This window comes from Thalassophryne amazonica, chromosome 8 (assembly GCF_902500255.1).
Source record: "Thalassophryne amazonica chromosome 8, fThaAma1.1, whole genome shotgun sequence".
In the NCBI taxonomy this organism is placed as follows: Eukaryota; Metazoa; Chordata; class Actinopteri; order Batrachoidiformes; family Batrachoididae; genus Thalassophryne; species Thalassophryne amazonica.
The window spans coordinates 39,977,827-39,987,700 of record NC_047110.1 but is presented as its reverse complement, the minus strand read 5'-3'; positions in this window follow the sequence as shown (position 1 = coordinate 39,987,700).

The following is a 9,874-nucleotide window of genomic DNA, read 5'->3' as shown; positions in this document are numbered from 1 at the left end:
TGATTTAAGAGGCTTACATTGTTATTTATGTTCGGGCAAATTCTTTATAAACACAAACTAGAAATTATTTCAGCTTAGGTCAAACTGTCACACACACACACAAAAAACCACAAACAAAAAAAACAACAACAACAACAACAACAAAAAGTGGCCTTGTCAGTTCTTAATTACGAACTAATGTTTGGCATCAACGCTTTTATGGATGTCATTCTTGTACAAATCAATGAGCAGCATTTCTCATATAAATGTGATATATAATTTATTTCCCCAGAGCCAGTAAAGTTGGATGAAGGTTTTTTTTTTTGTTCTGTGGCGAGTGCCTGCCCGTAAGCAAGACAGCTCAAAAAGAAACAGACGTGTTTCCATTCTGTGGATGGATTTGGTAAAAGGAGAAGCTGTTTCACTTTAGATCCGGAACCCAATCTAGCTTGTGTACCAATTCAAATCCTTTCTTGGGGGTGTGTGGCAACATTTTGTCCATTTTTCAGGAATAATAAACCAGTAATAATTAAAAGTATCAGAAGTGTGGGACTACCAATATGTGCACTTTGAGCCAGATTCCAATATGGATCAGGATCGCTCTGAGGCAACTCTGTTGTGATTTGGCGCAATATAAATGAAAATAAATTGAAAGTGAAATTGAAATTGAGGATCTGGAAGAGAAATGAATATCTGCTTTCAAAATCGGTACACATTTAGAAGATAATGTCATGATATTAAATAAACCTCACCTACATCAGCACACATTATATATATATATATATCAAGTCAACACTGAAAAAAGAACCAACTTAAAAAGTTGTTTCAATTGGTAACATTGAAATGAATTAAGTTGTTTAAACTTAAGTTAATAGGTTAGATAAACTCTAACTTACAATTCATTTAAGTTGGTCCATCTATTCTGTTTTTTCAGTGAGTGCTGGATCAATACTTTTTGGTGCATCCAAGCAAAATGGTGAGGTATGAAACAATAATAATAATACTAATAATAATATTGCATTTTGTTCAAAATGCCGTGTGTTCTTTATGATCCTGGTCACAGACACACAAAGAGTTAAATGGGCGAACATTGAAGTTTGTAACTGAAAATTAACTGCAGTGAAATTGCTTCTGTCTAAATAACAGGTGCTACTGATGCTAAAGTGCTCACACCAAATGCTGTGTCATATTCCTGTTGTTGGGCGGTAGGCAGGGTCAAGGTGTGAGGAAGTTTAATGTGATGACCTCTGACCTCTTCATGTGGAGATGGCGGTGGAGAGAGGACTCAAGCTCATCTTTCCGTTGTGTCACCTTGTGCAGTGACAGCAAGATGAGGTCCAAGGTTTTTCCAAAATCTAAACTTATCTGTCTGGGACCATGGCATTGGGGTCAAAGGAAATGATGCAGGAAATGTTTTTGTGGCAGCACCTGTGCACTTGACAGTGTGCATTTGCGCCGCCCCCACCCTAAACGCCACATCCCTTAATTCCAATGCCTATTAGGTTTAGCAGCAGCCCATTAAAGCTTCCAGCTGCTGAGAAATCTACCTGGACGTGTTTTGATCCAGTTCGAACACATGCAGCCATTTGTCTGTCATTATCGTTACAAATACCTCCAGTGCTGTTGAGGAGAAAGGTTAAAAGGCAGGACGAATCAAAATGAAGGAGAGAAAAACCACCAGCTTTCGGATTGCTGTCAATTAAGCTCGTGCTTCTGTAAATGGGGGGGTGCGATAAGTTGGCACCAAACCAGACGCTAATGCCCCTTAAATGTCAGAGACTGCAGAAAGGGAGGCGAGATGGCAAAAACAAGAGTGCATTCATATTTCAGTACGACAGATGCTGTAATGCCTCACAGTGAGTGCACACAAGGACACGAGGAGCGAGGAGGCAGGCCCCAAAAAAGGGGTGGGGATGAAAAAGGATTTTGCTGCAGCGATGATGGAGGCAGCCCCATTTGATTCTTGTCTCTATTCGTCCAAGTTCAGAGTGGACGTCTTTCTCACTTTCTCTCTCTCTCTCTCCACATAGACAAAAATCAGAGGAGGTGGGGGTAGGGGGATGGGGATGAGTCTGGAGTTGGGGGTGGGGCTGGGTTGCTGGAGAGAGTGATCTTTTTTTCCAGAGGGGTGAAAGGCGGACGGTCATGTGTGCAGAGCTCATGACAAAAGGCCCTTTTATGTGCAGCGTATGCAGATAGAGGAGGCTCCTTTGTGCACAGATGGAGATCCCATGCCTGGGTCTGCCTGCGGCGGAGAGGGGAGGGAGGGCAGAGAGGAGAGAAGAGTGTTGGTGAAGGGTGGGAAGGGGAGGGGTGTCTCTGGCACTGAGTGCCATCACTGTGTCTGGTGGGGGAGGGAGCACAGAAAAGGAGAACCAAGCCGTCCTGGTCCTGCCAGGTTCATGCACCAAGTAGGAGGAGGAGGAGCCACACAGCTTGTCCAAGAGGAGCTCGGTGCCACCACAGCGGGTTCGAGTAACCACCAGGGTGGTTGTAATCTGAAGAGTTTTAACCACAGCGTAGCACCATACAGTTTTCAACCAGGAAGATAGACAATTGCAGAAACATAACCGATACTAATAGTTTGTAGCAGGAAGGTGCCACAGGCAGTGAGGCACGGGCGCATGTAGCTTCAGGTGAAGGGAGGGAGGGGGTGGGACTTGGTTGGGGGATACAGGAGTATGCCCCACCCCTTGAAAAGTTTAAAACCTATCACTTTTTCTTGCATTCTAAGGCAATGTGGGAAGCTAAATCTTGACACTCATAATCATTTGTGATCCAATTAAAATAAAATAGTGGACATCTTCTAATTCTGCGTGCAGCATGGTTCATCAATCAGAGTTTGTTTATGCAAGACTTTTCCCTTATTTTTATCACACATTTGGTCAGTGGCTTGGACTGGGAAGGGGGAGGTAGGGGGGATGCAACTCCTCAATCCCACCTCGAGGTCCACCACTAGTGTACTCGCCTCCCAAACAGAAGGTCCCTGGTCAAGACCACCATTCTCCTTGTCCATCTTGAGCAGCATCAATAAGGTCATCTGATGGAAAGTTTGTGCAAAATCAACATGTGGAATCATACTGGATCCACTGTGTCGGCTCTGAGCAACCACAAGAAAAGGACCTGATATAGTTTGCAATGACTTTGTAACCAACCACCACCATGTGGGTCCAGTGAGATAGAAGCTCATGGAAACAAACCTTTCTGATGGCAGATTCTGCAAAATATGACTGTGCTAACATTTTAGACATTGTGTTTAATGGAGTGTTAACTACCTCCGCAATATAACTATGGAACACTGTGGAGGTCAGATTGACTGGTTGCAGCCATATCTTATGATGTTATATATTAGATATATTATATTAGATATATTATATTATATTAGATATTTGCAGTCTCAGTTTTGCCATATAATGGGGTGGCACAGCAAAATACTTGTGCATTTTGTGATAAAAGCATGAAATTTGACACACATATTTGAAATTCACTAATGTTTATCAGAGGTGGGACAAAGTCACTGTCAAGTCATTCTCAAGTCATCAATCTGCAAGTCTCAAGTCAGCTTGCAAAAATTGGTGGTCATTATGACTTGACACTTGACTTGGGACTTGCCGATTCATGACTTGAGAGTGACTTGATGGTAATTTCGTCCCATTGCTGATGTTTATTTTGAGATGTTGAGCCATCCTGAAGCTGACCTCTAATGACCTACAGGGGTCAATGAAGAATTACACAGGGGTCAAAATTTAAAAATTCTCCAATCCTATTGAAAGGTATACCATAATATGTATATGTTGCAGACATGAACGAGTGAAGCTCTTGCCTCTCACATGCCTGGAAGCTCCTCACCATCTAACCATGTCATTTAGGTCCTTCACACTTTAATTTAAGTAAATGCTTCTGAGGAGCATTAGCATCACTAAAAACCTTCAGCTTCTGGGGGGTTTTGCCTCCCAGACCTCCCCCCCCCCATTACAGCCTTGTTAACCCCCTGCTGCTTTAAGCATTTTTTCTTAATGTAGATGTAAATTAATATTCAAAGTTTTCAGCTAGTTGACAGTAGGGCTGTACAATATGGCCAAAATATCGTATCTCAATATTTTCATATCAATATGATATACGATATGACTATGATTTCAAAAAAAGTGAAAGCAACAGTGAAAATGAAACACTCTTAAACAAAACAGTAATAATACCACACTCATTTTGCACTCACCATAAGGTTAGGATACAGTGTCCTCCAAAAGTATTGGAACACTTCGAATTTCACACATTTTAATTTGTTTATGCCATTTCAAATACAAGAAATACAAAAAATATAAAGGATAAAAATGTCTAAAATTATCTTAGGTCAAATGTACTTGTACTGGCAAACTGTAGCTGAACGTTCAGGTCTTCTTTTTAAGAAAATCCTCCTCTACACCACTTCATCAGGAAGCTGGATTTTATATTTTTAATTAATTTATATCAAGTTGTAGAAATTTGCTTTCAGTTTGAGTTTAAACCCTTCTAAGTCTGTATATGCCATTCATGGGAAATTTCACTTTTTATTTGTGAGATACTGATAAGCCAAAATGAGACAGGTGGTAGGAGGTTAAGGAAGACAACTTTAGATTTATTTATCTAAATTTGTGTCACTCGTGTGTCACTCAGACAGCAAAATTAAGAGGTTACACAGGTTTTATACAGAACAGAGGAGGAGTAAATTACCTGTATGTCTTTCAGCCTGAGCATCTTCACATTATATCTCATGAATCAAAAGCTGCCTACTTGAATCACTGGAGAAACACGCATATATAAGGCAATCTGAAGGAGTAATGCCACTTTTAACAACCTATATGGTCGTGTACTTACGTTTTATATAAAACTTTGGTGCCGTTAGGAGTCTGTGAGTCAAACATTTTTCTTCTACTAAGGTGGATTACAACTTTTTGTGGTACATAGCACTCACTACTGTACTGGAGGGACCTAGCAGTCAACGTGTCACTGATTTCAAAATGAAGCTCTTTTCACGCAGACGTGCAGTGCTGTGACATGTCAATCATCTGTGTCCAATCAGATTTCAGGGGAGTCCAGTGCAACCCTCGCCTCTAGCCATGAGAATCTCATTACTGACAACGATCTGATACGCACCTCGATACACTACCAGCGATTACGATGCATATAGCAATACATGACAATACTGACGATACAATTCACTCCTGTTCCTGAGTCAATGTGATTTGATATATATTTAATGGTGATTCAATTCCTCACAATGCAATACAATGCAATTTGGTGAGATACGATTAGGGATGGGTATTGATAAGATTTTATTGATATCGATGCCATTATCGATTCTGCTTCTTCATCGATTCCCTTATCAATACCTCTTGTGAATTTTCTGTGTACTAAAAGTAGGCTTTACAGGTTTTCTATGTCAACAACATTTTATTGAGTCTTAAAGTAAATAAATATGAAATTGATCACTGGATCCTTGAGCTTTGGACATAAAAAAAAAAATCAATAAAATCTGTACATGGCCACTGGATCCTTGATGTACATGATGGATCCTTGATCTCTGGATAGAAATTGAAATAAACAAAATCTGTATCTTTTGTCAAAAGCATTTCCTTTCAGATATTAATGGCACAAATGTAACTCTCTGAGCTGAGCTCTTCAGCTGGCTGCTGCACGTCAGGATGTAATTCATAAAACATGCAGGACGTCTCATTTTGGGAAAATAAACCCGGTTTTGGTCGGTTGTAGTTTATTGTTTGTATTATAATGTTTGGAAAGAGATGTCATTTCATTTAAAATGGCGATTCGCTATTTTTATTAAAGTTATTAAGTTATTAAATTCCAACCGAAACTTAGTCCGCACTTAGTCCCACAAAACAGAGGATATTATTATTATTTCCTTTACCCGATGGACAACTTCAGTTTACCCAACTCCACCGGCTGGTGCTCACACCAGTGGACTTGCGGCTTCTGAAAACCAGCAGAGAACCAGTGGGTCAAAGTGCTGCTTTGTTGCTTCAAGCTTCAAGCAGACCTGCTGCAGTCTGCAATCAACGTAGAGAAATATCATTTTCTCAATAAACACCCTCAAAAACAATGTTCGCTCCGGTGTCCTAAACCGTCCGTCGTGCATTCAATGTGCCTCGGAAAAAATCATTGCAAGCAGGCAGCGAGTGATGAAAGTGATTCAACCTGTCAATTGAATTGATGCACACTGAATGAATCAATGCACTTGCATTGCACACGTTTGTATACAGATACCGATTCGTATCAATTAATCTCCACATGCCTACGTGGGCGTCGCTCTAGCTGCACCCATGCCAGGAAGTTTTCAACATTTGGCATTTCCTGTTTGACTGTGGACTCAAACTTAGGCACTTCCTGTTTCAGTGTGAACTTGAGAACTTGTGAACCACTGAGTTCCCTCGAGATTCCACGAGATCTCCTCTGTCAATCCAGGAAGTGTCGATTCAGGAAGTGTTTGACATTTGACATTTCCTGTTTCACTGTGGACTCAAAATTTGGCACTTCCTGTTTGGGACTCCCTGTACCATGAGCAAGCTTCATGTCACTTTGCTCGTTTTATTTGTCTGATCATAAAGATTCCAAAAACGTATAGTTTAGACTATCCATGACTGAATTTTATGGAGCTATGGGGTAAAAATGGCAAAAATAATGAATAATGCAACTTGTAAAGCACTTTGGGTGTCTTGAAAAGTGCTCTATAAATCTAATTCATTATTAAAATAGTGACAAAGGTCAATTTTATCTTTTACAGTAGTCAAAAGTTGCTCCAGTTTTGGTAAAAAGTGATACAAATTATTGGTTGGGCTCAGTGGATTAATAAATGGAATAGTTTTGACTGCTTGGTCTCTAAAATAAAGGTCAAACAAGGCCGACCTCCGTTGGATCATATGACATACTGTTGTGTGGGCCGCCAGAAGAGGAGGTACTGCTGGCCCACCACCAGAGGGCGCCCTGCCTGAAGTGCGGGCTTCAGGCACTAGAAGGCGCTGCCGCCTCAGGAACAAGCCGTGGTGACAGCTGTCACCCATCATCCGTGACAGCTGTCACTAATCATCCACATCTGGTATAAAAGCAGGAAGACACCTCCACCACACTGCCGAGATATCATCTTCTATCAGAGGTAATACTCTCAGCCTTTTTGTGAGATTTGTAAATCTGTTATTGTGAGTGTTTGCAGGAGTACCGGTCGTTTTTGTGGAGGCTGTGCAAGACGGTGCTTTTTTTCTGCTGAGACCGCTGCAACGTGTTGAGTGAGAGGTGGAGGTGGAATTCCCTCCAGGATTGTTACTGGGTGTTCACACACCCACCCTTTGACTGTCTTTTGCTTTTTGCCAGCAGTACCAGATCTGACACGCCGTGAAGGTGGCCACCTGGGGACTCCGGGACTTGGCGGCTCCAGTATTCCTCGGGTTCGGTGGCGGTGGAAATCGTGTGGTTCCGGTTCGGTTCCAGACGGGCGTCTCCTATCGTCGAGCCTGCCCACACGACACCTTTATTGATTGACTGTTGCACATTCTGAATCTGCTGTGTTTGGTTGTGTCTTTCACAACAGTAAAGTGTTATAATTTGACTCCTTCCATTGTCCGTTCATTTACGCCCCCTGTTGTGGGTCCGTGTCACTACACTTTCCCAACAGGATATCTCGGCCAGCGTCATGGACTCCGAGGGGCGTCACCAGGCTGTTGAACAGCCAATGGGAGAGCAGGGAGCGCAGGCGTCTGCAGGAGGCGTGATTGGTGAGCTACAGCATATTCTCACCGCCTTTACGGCTCGAATGGATCAAATAGCCGAGCAAAACATCCTCCTGAACCGCAGGGTGGAGGCTCTCTCCGCGCAAGTGGCGGCAAGCGCTCAGGGCGCTGCTGCAGCTCCACCTCCTGCCGACCCTGTGCTGGATATGAATATCCCAGTGGTGGTTCAACAACCCCTCCCACCATCCCCTGAAGCTTACATAAGCCCTCCTGAGCCGTACGGAGGTTGTGTGGAGACGTGCGCGGACTTTCTTATGCAGTGTTCGCTCGTCTTCGCACAACGTCCCGTCATGTACGCGTCAGACGCAAGCAAAATAGCTTATGTGATCACTCTGCTTCGGGGAGAGGCACGCGCTTGGGCTATGGCGCTTTGGGAGCAAAATTCACGGCTCCTTCACACATACACTGGGTTTGTGAGGGAGTTCAGAACTGTGTTTGATCACCCTAACAGGGGAGAGACCGCTTCAACCGTGCTGCTGTCGATGAGACAGGGGCGCCGAAGCACAGCTGCTTATGCAGTCGACTTCCGCATCGCGGCTGCGAGGTCCGGCTGGAATAACGCTGCGCTCCGCGCCGCCTTTGTAAACGGACTGTCGTCGGTCCTAAAGGAGCACCTAGTGGCCAAGGATGAACCGCGGGAATTAGATGGGCTTATTGATCTCGTTATACGGTTAGACAATCGGTTGGAGGAACGCCGTCGGGAACGAGAAGAAGGACGTGGCCAGGCGCGCGCCGTCCCTCTTCCTTCCGGGTCCGAGCAAGGTCCGCCCTTCCCACGCTCCCTGGCCTCTACGTCCCGTGGGGTGACAGCTCCCCCTGCTGACGAAGCTATGGACACGAGCAGGACCACATTTAGACCACCTAATAGACAGAGGAGGCTTCCCCGCGGGGCGTGTTTTGTTTGTGGCTCAATGGAGCATCAATTGAGCAATTGCCCCGAACGGTTAAACACCAACGCCCGCCCCTAGAAACTGGGCTTAGGGTGGGCCAAAAAATTCACGTGGGACACACACATATTGCCACACGACTCCCGGTTACAATCCTTAGTGGGGATTTAACCCTTCAGGCCCCAGCACTGGTAGACACAGGGTCAGAAGGGAATCTGCTAGACAGCAGATGGGCCAGGGAGGTAGGGCTCCCTCTGGTGGCGCTACCTGCACCATTGCAGGTGCGAGCACTAGATGGCACCCTACTCCCTTTAATCACACACAAGACACCACCAGTAACTCTGGTAGTGTCAGGGAATCATAGGGAGGAGAGTGAGTTTTTTGTGACTCCTTCTACCTCCCGTGTGATTCTGGGGTTCCCCTGGATGCTGAAACACAATCCCCGGATTGATTGGCCGTCCGGGGTGGTGGTACAGTGGAGCGAAACCTGCCATCGGATGTGTTTTGGATCCTCGGTTCCTCCCGGTTCCCAGGCTAAGGAGCAGGTCCAAGTTCCCCCCAATCTGTCGGCGGTGCCGGTTGAGTACCACGATCTTGCTGACGTTTTTAGCAAGGATCGGGCACTCACTCTTCCCCCGCATCGTCCATATGATTGTGCCATCGATTTGTTGCCAGGCGTGGAGTTCCCGTCCAGCAGGCTGTACAACCTCTCCCGACCTGAGCGCGAATCAATGGAGACCTACATCCGGGACTCCTTAGCTGCCGGGCTGATCCGTAACTCCACCTCTCCGATGGGAGCAGGTTTCTTTTTTGTGGGCAAAAAAGATGGCGGTCTTCGTCCATGCATTGATTACCGGGGGCTGAACGAGATCACGGTTCGCAACCGATACCCGTTGCCTTTGTTGGATTCAGTGTTCACCCCCCTGCATGGAGCCAAAATCTTCACAAAGTTGGATCTTAGGAACGCATACCACCTAGTTCGGATCCGGAAGGGAGACGAATGGAAGACGGCATTTAACACCCCGTTAGGTCATTTTGAGTACCTGGTCATGCCGTTCGGCCTCACTAACGCCCCCGCGACATTCCAAGCTTTGGTTAATGACGTCTTGCGGGACTTCCTGCACCGATTCGTCTTCGTGTATCTGGATGATATACTCATCTTTTCTCCGGACCCTGAGACCCATGTACGGCATGTACGTCAGGTCCTGCAGCGGTTGTTGGAGAACCGGC